The sequence below is a fragment of the Pseudophryne corroboree genome, chromosome 5 (assembly GCF_028390025.1).
Source record: "Pseudophryne corroboree isolate aPseCor3 chromosome 5, aPseCor3.hap2, whole genome shotgun sequence".
Taxonomy (NCBI): domain Eukaryota; kingdom Metazoa; phylum Chordata; class Amphibia; order Anura; family Myobatrachidae; genus Pseudophryne; species Pseudophryne corroboree.
Window position 1 is genome coordinate 273,484,528 of NC_086448.1, and position 16,472 is coordinate 273,500,999.

General features: G+C 47.0%; 1 protein-coding gene, 1 long non-coding RNA gene and 1 pseudogene across 3 annotated transcripts in view; 2 read left to right on the forward strand and 1 right to left on the reverse strand.

Annotated features, from left to right (window-relative positions):
- Positions 1-16,472, forward strand: part of SH3BP5 (SH3 domain binding protein 5) — a 168,563-nt gene that overhangs the window by 48,697 nt on the left and 103,394 nt on the right. The window lies entirely within an intron of this gene.
- On the forward strand, positions 4,935-7,223 carry LOC134928983 (uncharacterized). Its single transcript, XR_010178183.1, has 4 exons — positions 4,935-5,108; positions 5,349-6,177; positions 6,552-6,693; positions 6,986-7,223. It is a non-coding gene; the product is annotated as an uncharacterized LOC134928983 (long non-coding RNA).
- Positions 5,412-5,531, reverse strand: LOC134930258 (5S ribosomal RNA; annotated as a pseudogene).

Here is a 16,472-nt window from a genome sequence, read left to right on the forward strand (position 1 = left end):
AAGTTTTAAACATCTGGAAATAGATTCCTGTACTTCTTTCGGGTCATACCCCTTCTCTATTTTCCTTTACCCCATTTCTGTAAAAAAACAAAAAAAACTTTTTTCCTTTTTGAATTTTTATTTATTTTTTGGTCTGGATTGGGTACACGTGGGCCTGGACTTCTGGGTTGCGTCTGGATCCATCACCAGATGGGGTACTACTAATTGTTAGGTCTTTTTCTTGTTTATGAATATTTGTTGTTATATATGTTTTGACAGATATCCCATTCGGTGACCCGGTAGCAACTGGGAACATTGGCCTAGATAGAAATATAGCCCCAATATGGGCACAGTTAAGGGTTAATATAGTAGGATGTATATGGCCTCATTTAGATGCAGGAGTCACTGATAGGGATACTGTATTATTTTTATTTTTATTAGTTTTATTATTTTTTGTTTATTATCAGATTAGATTTGTTGTGCCTGTGCGCCTTTGATTGTTCCATCCGGCCACTGTGAGACGGGCTTTCATGTCCTGGGTTGTCCGGGACAGCTAGCCTGTCTTGGATGGGCGCCGCCTCCTGTGCATCATGTGACGCGCTGGGGGGACAGCGTCATCCATGGGAGGACCTGGTGGGCTTAGACTCTCCAGGGGGAGTGGCGGTGTGACGCGGCCCGGCACCTTGTGTGCAGGGAGGTGCGGGCACGCCAGTCCTCTGACGCCATGACCGGAGCGCGGCTTACAGCGGCGCGTCTGTGTTACGTCTGTCTGTTCCCCACGTGTGGCCGGCGGGGACAGCTGGCAATCAGGTAATTATGCACTAGGTTTAAATAGGCTGCGGGTGCAATGCAACTTTTGGGCACTTGGCACTTTATTCTGTTGCACTGCAGGACGAGCAGTGCTTTGGCAGATATGCTGAGCTTATTATTCCCCTGATGAAGGCATACGGAGTGTGGGCGCGCGCTAGGTGACGTCATCCGGTGAGGCCAGGCGGCATCCGGAAGCGCAACCGGGGATTCTGGACAGAGCACACTATTTACGGTATGTTTTTGTCACTGTACACCTGTTCTTGATAAAAGTCTCACGACTGAAACGTTGAACGCAGGGACGCTGTCCGTCTGATTATTCCCAACAACAAGTCTTGTGAGTGCCGCCCGTTGGTGTGTGTATGGCTGAGTCTTCTAAGTCTCATGGAGGGCACCCGAGCAGAATGTTCCTTTGGTCAGTGAAACGAGTGCCGGCATAACGATTTAGAGAGATATATATATATATATATATATATATATATATATATATATATATATAAGATATAAGCCATGGCCCCTAGATTTTGCTACCTGGCTATCAGATTATGCAGGGAAGGAGGAAGCAGGTCCTCTTCAATACAGGCACGCCCAGGAATCTCTGCTGGGGCTGAAGAGGACCTTCTTCTTCCCTCCCTGCATAATCTGATAGCCAGGCAGCAAAATCTTGGGGCCATGGCTTCTATCTATCTATCTATCTATCTATCTATCTATCTATCTATCTATCTATCTATCTATCTAATTATACACACACACATGGGCCATGGGGTTGGTTTGCTGGGGGGGTTGGAGGAAGCTGCTCAGTAATGTGGATATGGGGTGGGGTTCAGTGTTTTACTGTACTCTAATTAAAAAATGCCAAATGTATGTGTATTAAGGGTATACTAACCCTGGAGGAGAATGCACTTTATAATGTACATATTGAGAGGACATAGGTGAAAATATAATCACTGGTATTGAAAATATACAGTTATCATACAATAGCGTTTTGCGTTCCAACTCAGTGGAACGCACTGAACTTCCGCCCAAATTTCCGGCGGAAGCACAGAAGACAGTTAATAGTGTCCCTTCCCGCCGGACGGGTAGAGCAGGCGTCCGTAATGGTGGTGGGCGTAGCGGCAACACGTCACCCCGCTCCACCCCATATCCGGCGTCCCGTTAATACTTGATGTGTCCTGCGTTTCACAGTAGGTGGAACGCAGGGTGACGTGTCACGTGAGTCCGCCTCCACAGTGATGGTCATACACAGTGCTTCCTGTGTTGTGCGTTCCACAGTAAATGGAACGCACATAGGGAACTGACACTATGAAATATGTATTATTGATGAACATACGAGGTCATGCCATAGGAGGTGACATCACTAGACTGCTGCCCTATAGTAGGCGTTATGTGTAATATTTTATATGTCCTGCGTTCCACAGCAAATGGAACGCAGGGTGCCGGGGATGGAACGTCACTTGGGTCCTCCCTGCCATGGTCATAACACACAGTACCTCCTATGTTTTGCGTTCCACAGCAGATGGAACGCACGTAGGGGATTGATACTGTGGGATATATACTGATGTAGTGGAAAAAGAATTTATCACAAATTAAAAGTAGGCATATGTGAAATGCCCAGGAGGTGCAGTCTTGGCGCTAACCCTTCTAACAGGAGCTATCTAGAGTAATAGGAATGTGGCATATCATTTTCTAGAACGAGTACGTTTCTAAGAACCCTTATACAAAAGGGGGTAGATGGACCCCTATATCTTCTGGGTAGGATGTATGATAATGTCTATACTCTGGAGGTGATGATATAGACAACTTATTATCCCGGAGATGGTGCTGTACTGGCTAAGAGATAGACAGAGGATACCTGAAATAGGAGTGGTCTTATTCTAAACAAGGGGTTCCTATATGTGACATACCCAGGCTGGTAAACTTATCTGAAGAAAGTAAATAATGGTATATATGGTCTCAAATTATAGAGATCATACAAGCAAGGGTGGTGTCACTTATTATAGTATAAATCTGAATTATATTCTTACAGAAATTCTGACTTTATTTGCCCTATACAGACTCTGAGGCGGGAGGTCTGTGAGGGAGGTGATGGAGTTTAAGGGTCAAACTGTCTGTAAACCCAAATTCTCACGATACCTAGGATGGAGAAATCTAGGAGAGTGATTCGAAGGTTTCCAAAAGGCCTATGATGGAGAGTTCAAAGAGACTTGTTGTTGAGTCACAAAAACCACTTTGTCTCGAAATCTAAGTTGAGACCTGCTGGATGTAGGGTACCCATCTCGAAGATACTGCGCATTTCTCTCTTGGCAAGTTCTTCCTCCAAATTGTTTTTTCTCCAATTTCCTTTTATGATATGTATCCCACAAAAGGAAGTCAAATCCGTAAGTCGGCACTGGTGCTGATCTTTAAAATGGGCTGAAACCCCATGTGTGGTAACACCTTTCTTTATATTCCGAACGTGTTCGGCCATCCGTTCTTTCAATTTTCTACTAGTCCTTCCAATATATTGTTTCTTACAGGAACAAGTGATCAGATATACCACGTGATTGCTGTTGCAGGTAATGAACTGCTGGATCTGTCCGGTTCTTCCATTCGAGGTAGAGGTATATTCTGTGATCTTAGAAGTGGGACTTTTACAGTTCCTGCACATACTGCAGGTTCCACATCTGTGAAAGCCCTTAGTCATAATTGTGCCAGGTTTCTTTTTTTCTTGTATCACACTTTTAACTAAGTGATTTTTGAGGTTATCCGCTTTCCTATATATGAATCTAGGTTTCTCCCTCAGGATTCCTTTCAACACCGGATCTCGTAGGAGAATATTCCAATGTTTCCTAATTATGGACTCCATCTGTTTATGTTGACTGTTATATTTAGTGATAAATGGTATGCCCATATCTTCTGGAAGATTTTCCATTCCCTTTCTAGGTTCCAAGAGATCCTTTCTATTACTGGTGAGGTATTCCTGAAAGGGGGTTTCCAATATCTCTGCCGTATACCCTTTAGCTTTGAATTGTTCCTTTAACTTGGTACCCTGTTCTTGATAATCCTCCAGTCTTGAACAATTCTTTCTAATCCGATGGAATTGTCCTTTTGGTGCCGATATTAACCAATTCCTATGATGGTTGCTATTGGAGGGTATGAATGAATTGCAATCCGTGGGTTTCGTATATGTACGTGTATGAAGCGTTCCTCCCTCTACAAAAATTTCCAGGTCCAAGAAATGTACCGATGCCATACTGGTGTCAAAGGTGAGTACAATATTCCTATCGTTGTTGTTAATCGTCTGGCAAAACTCCTGGAGTGTAGAGTCCGTGCCACGCCATACAAAAAAGATATCGTCTATGTACCGAACCCAGGTAACCAGGTCCGCCCCTTCGCCACCCCAAGTGTCCATGACTTCCTGTTCCCATTTAGCCATGAACAAATTGGCGTAACTTGGGGCGAACCTGGTGCCCATGGCAGTCCCATTTATTTGCAGATAGTAGGACTGGTTATGAATGAAGAAGTTGTTCCTCAAGATCAGTTCTATTCCTTCTAAGATGAATTCTTGAATTTGGTTTAGATGGGGTTCCTTTGAAGTGAAGTGAGCTACCGAATCTAAACCATCTGTGTGTTTAATGATGGTATACAATGATGAAACATCGGCAGTTACTAGATGGTAATCAGGTCTCCACTGTAGGGTTTCTAATTTTCTGATTAGATCTGTGGAGTCCTTAAGGTAGGAGGGTGTCTTTATGACCAGGGGTTGCAGCAGATGGTCTATGAACTGTGATAAATTTGACATTAAGGATTCGGTCCCAGCTACAATGGGTCTTCCGGGTGGTTTCTCCATGTTTTTGTGCACCTTCGGGAGAATGTAAAACACCGGTATGGAAGGATTTTGAATCAACATGTATTTGTAGTTCTTCTCAGTGATGGTGTCGAGGTGTCTATACTTATCTAAAAAAGAGATAAGTTTCTTCTTTATCTGTTCGGAGGGATTCCCTCTTAACCTCTTGTATGTCTGCTCATCTCCTAACTGCCTCATAATCTCTTCCTCGTAGTCCTTTAGATTTAAGATAACAACGCCGCCCCCCTTGTCGGCAGGTTTTATGATAATAGTTGATTGTTCTTTGAGGTTCTTCAACGCTTCCCTTTCCTTCTTATTCAGGTTTCTGGACCCATTCTTCCAGGGAATCTCTTGTTCTAGGTCTTCTTTGACGGCTTTCTCAAAAGTCTCCATGAAGCACCCTTTCTTGTGTGCTGGGTAGAAGATGGACTTAGGTTTAAAGATGCTACGCTCTCCCTCTTCTTGTGCTGGTTGTTCTTCAAAGAATTTCTTGAGGGTAAGTTTGCGTATGAACCGTTGTAGGTCCACATATACCTCAAAATTGTCCATTTTGGACGATGGAGCGAATTTCAAACCTCTGGACAAGACCCTTTCTTCTTCTTCCGAAAGCTTATAATTGCTTAAATTGAAGATCCTGACATACCCTTCTTTTTTCTCCTGATTTTCTAAAACTGTGTGGAGATTGCCAGTGTCCTCATTGTTTTTCTTTTTGATATTCTTCTTCTTTCTCTTACAGGTAGTATTGATCAAACCTGCCCGGTAGAGAAACACGTGAAAGGAGTCGAGCATAAAAGTCAATAATGTACAGCACCTGGTATTCCAAGGTGGTCTCCCATCCAAGTACTGACCAGGCCTAACACTGCTTAGCTTCCAAGATCGGGCGGGCATTGGTCATTCCCAGTGTGGTATCGCTGTATAAAATTCAAGACATATGCTGACTGTACATAGGTCAAGTACTGTGTACCTCTTGAGGTCACTGATAGAACCGAACCTGGCACTCGGCGATGCTCATCCTGAATAGTCCACATAATAAAACAACTGTCGCAAACTTAAGTGCAGATACATGAACCTAGGCACTCAGCGATGCCCTTATAACGGAATCAATGCCAAACAGAAAAAATAGCACATGGCGGTGCACAAGTCACATTGTTCTTATCAACCATTTGTCTATAGGCAGCATCCGAGACTGAAATCCTCATTGAGGCCCTTTGGGGACAAACGTTTGAGTCTATGTATCCATTGCAGCTCTCTTTGTATCAAGATTTTGTTCCTGTCTCCTCCCCTTTGAAGTGGAGGGATATGGTCTATGACAGAGGTGGCCAAAATGTTGATCGCGATCTACCGGTTGATCGCGATCTAAGTGTGACTTGCCGCCTCTGCTCGGAGCGTTCCCAATGATGCATTGTGCGGGTGACGTCAGCCGCGCACCCGCGCAATGCACGATTGGGAATGCGATGTGAGGAGCCTGTGCGCCTGCTGGATCTGGTTTGATCCAGCCAGCGCCGGAGGGAAGCAGGAGCAGGCTCGGGAGCAGAATCCAGCCAGTGGGGAGACAGCCAGCTAAAGTAAGTATATCTGGCACTGTGGGCACATGGCACTGTGGGGGCATATCTGGCACTGTGGGCACATGGCAGTGTGGGGGCATATCTGGCATTGTGGGCACATGGCACTGTGGGGGCATATCTGTCACTGTGGGCACATGGCACTGTGGGGACATAGCTGTCACTGTGGGGGCATATGTGGCACTGTGGGGGCATATGTGGCACTGTGGGCACATGGCACTGTGGGGGCATATCTGGCACTGTGGGCCAACATAGAGCAAATTACATGGACAGATTAAGACATATACCACAAATCTTCTGTTGCAATCAAGTCAGTGTTTAATGGTATATATTTTTTCTGATCTTGTGGGTTCTGCAAATGATTATCCACCATCAAGAAATGACAATTGGAGCATCCAGTGCATCGGAAGACACCAGCCTTCTTTGATAGTGGCATTGTTTACATTTCTAACCCCGCCCACCTGTCAGGAGTGATCACCAATGGAAGCGCTTTCTGAGCTCTCTGGCACTGACCATGAGGTGTGGCTTATCTGCTTTTTGGCACAATTTTCTCCTTTAAATTAGACACCTAGGGGGTAATTCCAAGTTGATCGCAGCAGGAAATTTTTTAGCAGTTGGGCAAAACCATGTGCACTGCAGGTGTGGCAGATATAACATTTGCAGAGAGAGTTAGATTTGGGTGGGTTATTTTATTTCTGTACAGGGTAAATACTGGCTGCTTTATTTTTACACTGCAAATTAGATTTCAGATTGAACACACCACACCCAAATCTAACACTCTTTGCACATGTTATATCTGCCTCCCCTGCAGTGCACATGGTTTTGCCCAATTGCTAACAGAATTCCTGCTGCAATCAACTTGGAATTACCCCCCTAGTGAGGAGTTGTATTAGCCCCTGAGGAAAACCACAAGTGTGTGGTTGAAACGGCTGTCGGCCCGCTGTTTGTATCACTTTACTGCTGATGGACTGACTAAATCTTTCCCTGCAAAAACGTGAGTGCTGATCCTGCATCTTTTCAAATTACATGTGGAAAGTGAGTGTTAATGTGTATCTTTTATGGACTCTGCACCGTTACTGTTGATGTATCTTTAACCCTTGCCTGTGTGTTTGTGTGTATGTGTGTGTGTATGTATGTATGTGTGTATATATATATATATATATATATATATAAAAACAAATATAGAAAACCACAGCACTCGCCACCCCAGAAGCGGGGTGCAGCGTCCGCGCTCGCCACTCATAGGGTGGGGTGCATGCAGCCCATGGCCACCTACCCAAGTACATACAAACAGGAAATTCAGCACTCACCATAGCAAGCTCACTTGTCCTCACAACCTTTAAAAGCCATAAGATATGTGGCAGATATACCTTAAACCTAGTGGGCATATTTGCAGTTATATTATGTGTGATACAGTTGCCAGGTTCTAATTTTTAAGAGTTTGTGATAGTGTATTAGCTGCAAGATGTTGTGAGGACAAGTGAGCTTGCTATGGTGAGTGCTGTGTGTGTGTATGTATGTGTATGTATATGTGTGTGTATGTATATGTGTGTGTATGTATGTATGTGTATATATATATATATATATATATATATTTCTCTGACGTCCTAGTGGATGCTGGGAACTCCGTAAGGACCATGGGGAATAGCGGCTCCGCAGGAGACTGGGCACAAAAGTAAAGCTTTAGGACTACCTGGTGTGCACTGGCTCCTCCCCCTATGACCCTCCTCCAAGCCTCAGTTAGATTTTTGTGCCCAAACGAGAAGGGTGCACACTAGGGGCTCTCCTGAGCTGCTTAGTGAAAAGTTTAGTTTTAGGTTTTTTATTTTCAGTGAGACCTGCTGGCAGCAGGCTCACTGCATCGAGGGACTAAGGGGAGAAGAAGCGAACTCACCTGCGTGCAGAGTGGATTGGGCTTCTTAGGCTACTGGACACCATTAGCTCCAGAGGGATCGAACACAGGCCCAGCCATGGAGTCCGGTCCCAGAGCCGCGCCTCCGGCCCCCTTACAGAGCCAGAAGCAAGAAGAGGTCCGGAAAATCGGCGGCAGAAGACATCCTGTCTTCACCAAGGTAGCGCACAGCACTGCAGCTGTGCGCCATTGCTCCTCAGCACACTTCACACTTCGGTCACTGAGGGTGCAGGGCGCTAGGGGGGGGGCGCCCTGAGCAGCAATAAAAACACCTTGGCTGGCGAAAATACATCACATATAGCCCCCAGGGCTATATGGATGAATTTTAACCCCTGCCAGATTACACTGAAAAACGGGAGAAAAGGCCGCCGAGAAAGGGGCGGAGCCTATCTCCTCAGCACACTGGCGCCATTTTCCCTCACAGCTCCGTTGGAGGGAAGCTCCCTGGCTCTCCCCTGCAGTCACTACACTACAGAAAGGGTTAAAAAAGAGAGGGGGGCACTAATTAGGCGCAGTATAAACAATACAGCAGCTATAAGGGGAAAAACACTTATATAAGGTTATCCCTGTATATATATATAGCGCTCTGGTGTGTGCTGGCAAACTCTCCCTCTGTCTCCCCAAAGGGCTAGTGGGGTCCTGTCCTCTATCAGAGCATTCCCTGTGTGTGTGCTGTGTGTCGGTACGTTTGTGTCGACATGTATGAGGAGGAAAATGATGTGGAGGCGGAGCAAATTGCCTGTAATAGGGATGTCACCCCCTAGGGGGTCGACACCTGAGTGGATGAACTGCTGGAAGGAATTACAGGACAGTGTCAGCTCTTTACAAAAGACAGTGATTGACATGAGACAGCCGGCTACTCAGCTTGTGCCTGTCCAGACGTCTCATAGGCCGTCAGGGGCTCTAAAGCGCCCGTTACCTCAGATGGCAAATACAGACGCCGACACGGATACTGACTCCAGTGTCGACGGTGAAGAGACAAATATGACTTCCAGTAGGGCCACACGTTACATGATGAGGCAATGGAAAATGTTTTACACATTTCTGATAATACGAGTACCACCAATAGGGGTATTATGTTCAGTGAGGAAAAACTTCCTGTAGTTTTCCTGAATCTGAGAAATTAAATGAGGTGTGTGATGAAGCGTGGGTTTCCCCCGATAAAAAAACTGATAATTTCTAAAAAGTTATTGGCATATATCCTTTCCCGCCAGAGGTTAGGGTGCGTTGGGAAACACCCCCTAGGGGGGATAAAGCGCTCACACGCTTGTCAAAACAAGGGCTCTACCCTCTCCTGAGATGGCCGCCCTTAAGGATCCTGCTGATAGAAAGCAGGAGGGTATCCTAAAATGTATTTACACACATACTGGTGTTATACTGCGACCAGCAATCGCCTCAGCCTGGATGTGCAGTGCTGGGTTGGCGTGGTCGGATTCCCTGACTGAAAATATTGATACCCTAGATAGGGACAGTATATTATTACCTGTAGAGCATTTAAAAGATGCATTTCTATATATGGGTGATGCACAGCGGGATATTTGCCGACTGGCATCAAGAGTAAGTGCGCTGTCCATTTCTGCCAGAAGAGGGTTATGGACACGACAGTGGTCAGGTGATGCGGATTTCAAATGGCATATGGAAGTATTGCCTTATAAAGGGGAGGAGTTATTTGGGGTCGGTCTTTCAGACCTGGTGGCCACGGCAACAGCTGGGAAATCCACGTTTTTACCCCAGGTCGCCTCTCAACATAAGAAGACGCCGTATTATCAGGCGCAGTCCTTTCGTTCCCATAAGGGCACGTGGGCAAAAGGTTCCTCATTTCTGCCCCGTGACAGAGGGAGAGGGAAACGGCTGCAGAAATCAGCCAGTTCCCAGGAACAGAAGCCCTCTCCCGCCTCTGCCAAGCCCTCAGCATGACGCTGGGGCTTTACAAGCAGACAGGGAGGCAGTGTTGGAAGCCATTCACAAGCTGTATTCCCAGCAGGTGATAATTAAGGTACCCCTCCTGCAACAGGGAAAGGGGTATTACTCCACACTGTTGTGATACCGAAGCCGGACGGCTCGGTGAGACCGATTTTAAATCTAAAATCTTTGAACACTTACATACAGAGGTTCAAATTCAAGAGAAGGGGACTACATGGTGTCTCTGGACATCAAGGATGCTTACCTTCATGTCCAAATTTACCCTTCTCACCAAGGGTACCTCAGGTTTGTGGTACAGAACTGTCACTATCAGTTTCAGACGCTGCCGTTTGGATGGTCCACGGCACCCCGGGTCTTTACCAAGGTAATGGCCGAAATGATGATACTCCTTCGAAGGAAGGGAGTTTTAGTTATCCCTTACTTGGACGATCTCCTGATAAGGGTAAGATCCTGGGAACAGTTGGAGGTCGGTGTAGCACTATCTCAGGTAGTGTTGCGACAGCACGATTGGATTCTCAATATTCCAAAATCGCAGCTGGTTCCGACGACTCGTCTTCTGTTCCTAGGGATGATTCTGGACACAGTTCAGAAAAAGGTGTTTCTCCCGGAGGAGAGAGCCAGGGAGTTATCCGAGCTAGTCAGGAACCTCCTAAAACCGAGCCAAGTCTCAGTGCATCAATGCACAAGGGTTCTGGGAAAAATGGTAGCTTCCTACGAAGCAAAGCCATTCGGCAGATTCCACGCAAGAACTTTCCAGTGGGACCTGCTGGACAAATGGTCCGGGTCGCATCTTAAGATGCATCAGCGGATAACCCGGTCACCAAGGACAAGGGTGTCCCTCCTGTGGTGGTTGCAGAGTGCTCATCTTCTAGAGGGCCGCAGAGTCGGCATTCAGGACTGGGTCCTGGTGACCACGGATGCCAGCCTGCGAGGCTGGGGAGCAGTCACACAGGGAAGAAATTTCCAGGGCTTATGGTCAAGCCTGGAGACATCATTTCACATAAATATCCTGGAGCTTAGGGCCATTTACAATGCTCTCAGCTTAGCAAGACCTCTGCTTCAAGGTCAGCCGGTGTTGATCCAGTCGGACAACATCACGGCAGTCACCCATGTAAACAGACAGGGTGGCACAAGAAGCAGTCAATGGCAGAAGCTGCAAGGATTCTAAGCTGGGCGGAAAATCATGGGATAGCACTGTCAGCAGTATTCATTCCGGGAGTGGACAACTGGGAAGCAGACTTCCTCAGCAGGCACAGCCTCCACCCGGGAGAGTGGGGACTTCACCCAGAAGTCTTCCACATGATTGTAAACCATTGGGAAAAACCAAAGGTGGACATGATGGCGTCCCGCCTAAACAAAAAATTGGACAGGTATTGCGCCAGGTCAAGGGACCCTCAGGCAATAGCTGTGGACGCTCTGGTAACACCGTGGGTGTACCAGTCAGTGTATGTGTTCCCTCCTCTTCCTCTCATACCAAAAGTACTGAGAATTATAAGACGGATGGGAGTAAGAACTATACTCGTGGCTCCGGATTGGCCAAGAAGGACTTGGTACCCGGAACTTCAAGAGATGCTCACGGAGGACCCGTGGCCTCTACCTCTAAAAAGGGACCTGCTCCAGCAAGGACCCTGTCTATTCCGAGACTTACCGCGGCTGCGTTTAACGGCAGGGCGGTTGAACGCCGGATCCTGAAGGAAAAAGGCATTCCAGATGAAGTCATCCCTACCCTGATGAAGCCAGGAAGGATGTAACCGCAAAGCATTATCACCGCATTTGGCGAAAATATGTTGCGGGGTGCGAGGCCAGTAAGGCCCCGATGGAGGAATTTTCAACTAGGTCGATTCCTGCATTTCCTGTAAACAGGAGTGTCTATGTGCCTAAAATTGGGGTCCATTAAGGTTCAAATTTCGGCCCTGTCAATTTTCTTCCAGAAAGAACTAACTTCAGTTCCTGAAGTTCAGACGTTTTGTAAAAGGGGTACTGCATATACAGCCTCCTTTTGTGCCTCCAGTGGCACCTTGGGATCTCAATGTAGTTTTGGGGTTCCTAAAGTCACATTGGTTTGAACCACTTGAATCTGTGGAGTTAAAATATCTCACATGGAAAGTGGTCATGTTGTTGGCCCTGGCCTCGGCCAGGCGCGTGTCAGAATTGGGGGCTTTATCCTGTAAAGGCCCTTATCTGATCTTCCAGACAGGGCGGAATTGAGGACTCATCCTCAATTTCTCCCTAAGGTGTTTTCAGCGTTTCACGTGAACCAGCCTATTGTGGTACCTGCGGCTACTAGGGACTTGGAGGACTCCAAGTTGCTGGTCGTAGTCAGGGCCCTGAAAATATATGTTTCCAGGACGGCTGGAGTCAGAAAATCTGACTCGCTGTTTATCCTGTATGCACCCAACAAGCTGGGTGCTCCTGCTTCTAAGCAGACTATTGCTCGTTGGATTTGTAGCACAATTCAGCTTGCACATTCTGTGGCAGGCCTGCCACAGCCAAAATCTGTAAAAGCCCATTCCACACGGAAAGTGGGCTCATCTTGGGCGGCTGCCCGAGGGGTCTCGGCTTTACAACTTTGCCGAGCAGCTACTTGGTCAGGGGCAAACACGTTTGCTAAATTCTACAAATTTGATACCCTGGCTGAGGAGGACCTGGAGTTCTCTCATTCGGTGCTGCAGAGTCATCCGCACTCTCCCGCCCGTTTGGGAGCTTTGGTATAATCCCCATGGTCCTTACGGAGTTCCCAGCATCCACTAGGACGTCAGAGAAAATAAGAATTTACTTACCGATAATTCTATTTCTCATAGTCCGTAGTGGATGCTGGGCGCCCATCCCAAGTGCGGATTGTCTGCAATACTTGTACATAGTTATTGTTACAAAAATCGGGTTATTGTGGTTGTGAGCCATCTTTCCAGAGGCTCCTCTGTTATCATGCTGTTAACTGGATTCAGATCACAGGTTGTACGGTGTGATCGGTGTGGCTGGTATGAGTCTTACCCGGGATTCATAAATCCTTCCTTATTGTGTACGCTCGTCCGGGCACAGTATCCTAACTGAGGCTTGGAGGAGGGTCATAGGGGGAGGAGCCAGTGCACACCAGGTAGTCCTAAAGCTTTACTTTTGTGCCCAGTCTCCTGCGGAGCCGCTATTCCCCATGGTCCTTACGGAGTTCCCAGCATCCACTACGGACTATGAGAAATAGAATTATCGGTAAGTAAATTCTTATTATAATAGAGAGAGACACACACAACACTGGAATCTTTGTCAAGACTGCCTGGTCGCAATATAAAAAATATCCATACAGATAGGCATCAATATATAAGTGAAATACAGCCTGTCCAAAAAAGGTGGGCGCCTGTGCCGACGCGAGGACGTGATGGTACCAACCTTTTATAGGATAGAAAAAATTATAAAAACAAAGTCACCAGTGATATGCATGCCAGCAGAGTATATAAGGTATATTCAGATAAAGACATAGGGCGGCCATTCACTGGCTAAACCATCCTAATAGTCAAAGTCCGGGCATATAAGCTCAAAATAAATTGACAACCCTGGTGTACTCATCCTGGGTGACTGAGTACATCGGGATTGTCCATTTATTGTGAGCTTATATGCCTGGACTTTGACTATTAGGATGCAACCAACCAGGGTTATTCCTGGGACTTGTAATCCAGGTCAGTGCATCAGCTTGTGTGTGAAAGGTTAGACCCAGGTCTTGATGATCCGGGTTATACCTAAAAAAAATAAAAAATAAATAAATCCATTGTCAGGGGCCAGTAGCGATTGGAGATGACATCATCTGCAAGCGCTCACTAAGGTCTATGGCACTCATTCCGAGTTGATCGCTCGCTGACGTTTTTCGCAGCATAGCGATCAGGCTAAAAACCGGTTGTTCTGCGCATGCGTATGGGGCGCACGCGCCAAGTACTTTCACACAAAAGTAAGCAATTTTACACAGCGGCGGGCGACGCTTTTCAGTCGCTCTGCTGATCGGTGTTTGATTGACAGGAAGTGGGTGTTTCTGGGAGTGTGCTAAAAAACGCAGGCGTGTCAGGCTAAAACGCAGGAGTTGCTGGGGAAACGGGGGAGTGGCTGGCTGAAGGCAGGGCGTGTTTGTGACATCAAATCAGGAACCAAACAGTCTGCAGTGATCGCAATCTAGACGTAGGTCTGGAGCTACTCAGAAACTGCAGGAAAAGTTTTTTGAGCAATTCTGCTAATCTTTCGTTCGCACTTCTGCTAAGCTAAGATACACTCCCAGAGAGCGGCGGCCTAGCGTTTGCACTGCTGCTAAAAGCAGCTAGCGAGCGATCAACTCGGAATGAGGACCATTATCATTCACAAATGTTTCAAGAATGCTGTAATAGGTATATATTTTTCCATTTCTAAGATGCATTCTCTTTGCTGAGCAGTTGGTTGGTGATGGATAGGATTTGCAGAACTTGCATTATTGACCAGGAGGCACCATTTAAATATAGGATTTAAAGTCTAGTGAGCAGCATCTATTCTATATTCTTGAATGTTCTTGTATGTTTTTATTTTAAAATGTTGTAGTGTTTTGTTGATATATTAAAGGGTGGCAGTAATTCTGCTCTGCTACATAATGAATCATTGCTGGAGAAGCCTTGGCAGTGCCTCTGGTTCTAAAAATAAATAAAAAAAACAGATCTTGAAAAGTCCACAAATAGAATTCCACCCCCCCTTCCATCCCTATAAAGCTGGGGCTACAATAACTAAGCAGTATTCTGTTCTCATTAGAGTGGCCTTGCATAGGAGACTATAATTGCAGTTTGGGAAACAGTAAAGGAGGGTACTCACGGAGCGATCGCTGCTTAAATTCTAAGCAATCTGACTAGATTGCTTAGATTTTAAGCAGTGATCTTTCCATGTGTACCCCTCACAGCGATAGCGATGCGCAGCCCCGTGCATCGCTATCGCTGGTGCTAGATTCTGGCCAATCTAGCGGGTCGCTCACTTCACCCGCTGGGTGAAATGAGCGCCCGCTCCCCCCGCACGCTCAGCACACATCTCTCCCCACATCTGCCAGTGAGTACTGGCCTTAAAACGACAATTTAACCCAATTGTTTTCCTCTAACGTCCTAAGTGGATGCTGGGGACTCCGTAAGGACCATGGGGACAACTAAAGAAAGCTTTAGGACTACCTGGTGTGCACTGGCTCCTCCCACTAAGACCCTCCTCCAGACCTCAGTTAGTTAGATTCTTGTGCCCGGCTGAGCTGGATGCACAGTAGGGGGTCTCCTGAGCACCTAGAAAGAAAGTATATTTAGGTTTTTTATTTTACAGTGAGATCTGCTGGCAACAGACTCACTGCAGCGAGGGACTAAGGGGAGAAGAAGCGAACCTACCTAACAGGTGGTAGTTTGGGCTTCTTAGGCTACTGGACACCATTAGCTCCAGAGGGATCGACCGCAGGACCCGACCTTGGTGTTCGTTCCCGGAGCCGCGCCGCCGTCCCCCTTACAGAGCCAGAAGCATGAAGAGTCCGGAAAATCGGCGGCAGAAGACTTCGGTCTTCACCAAGGTAGCGCACAGCACTGCAGCTGTGCGCCATTGCTCCTCATGTACACCTCACACTCCGGTCACTGATAGGTGCAGGGCGCTGGGGGGGGCGCCCTGAGGGCAATATGACACCTTGGCTGGCAAATCTACATCATATATAGTCCTAGAGGCTATATAGATGTAAAATTACCCCTGCCAGTATTCCAGAAAAAGCGGAAGAAAGTCCGCCGAAAAAGGGGCGGGGCTTCTCCCTCAGCACACTGGCGCCATTTTCTCTTCACAGTGCAGCTGGAACAGCTGGAAGACAGCTCCCCAGGCTCTCCCCTGTAGTTTTCAGGCTCAAAGGGTTAAAAAGAGAGGGGGGGCACTAAATTTAGGCGCAATATATGTATACAAGCAGCTATTTGGGGCAAAATCACTCAGTTATAGTGTTAATCCCTGCATTATATAGCGCTCTGGTGTGTGCTGGCATACTCTCTCTCGGTCTCCCCAAAGGACTTTGTGGGGCCCTGTCCTCAGTCAGAGCATTCCCTGTGTGTGTGCGGTGTGTCGGTACGGCTGTGTCGACATGTTGGATGAGGAAGGTTACGTGGAGGCGGAGCAGAGGCCGATAAATGGGATGTCGCCCCCTGTGGGGCCGACACCAGAGTGGATGGATAGGTGGAAGGTATTAACCGACAGTGTCAACTCCTTACATAAAAGGCTGGATGACGTAACAGCTGTGGGACAGCCGGCTTCTCAGCCCGCGCCTGCCCAGGCGTCTCAAAGGCCATCAGGGGCTAAAACAACGCCCGTTACCTCAGATGGCAGACACAGATGTCGACACGGAGTCTGACTCCAGTGTCGACGAGGTTGAGACATATACACAATCCACTAGGAACATCCGTTACACTATCTCGGCAATGAAAAATGTGTTACGCATTTTCTGACATGAACCCAAGTACCACAT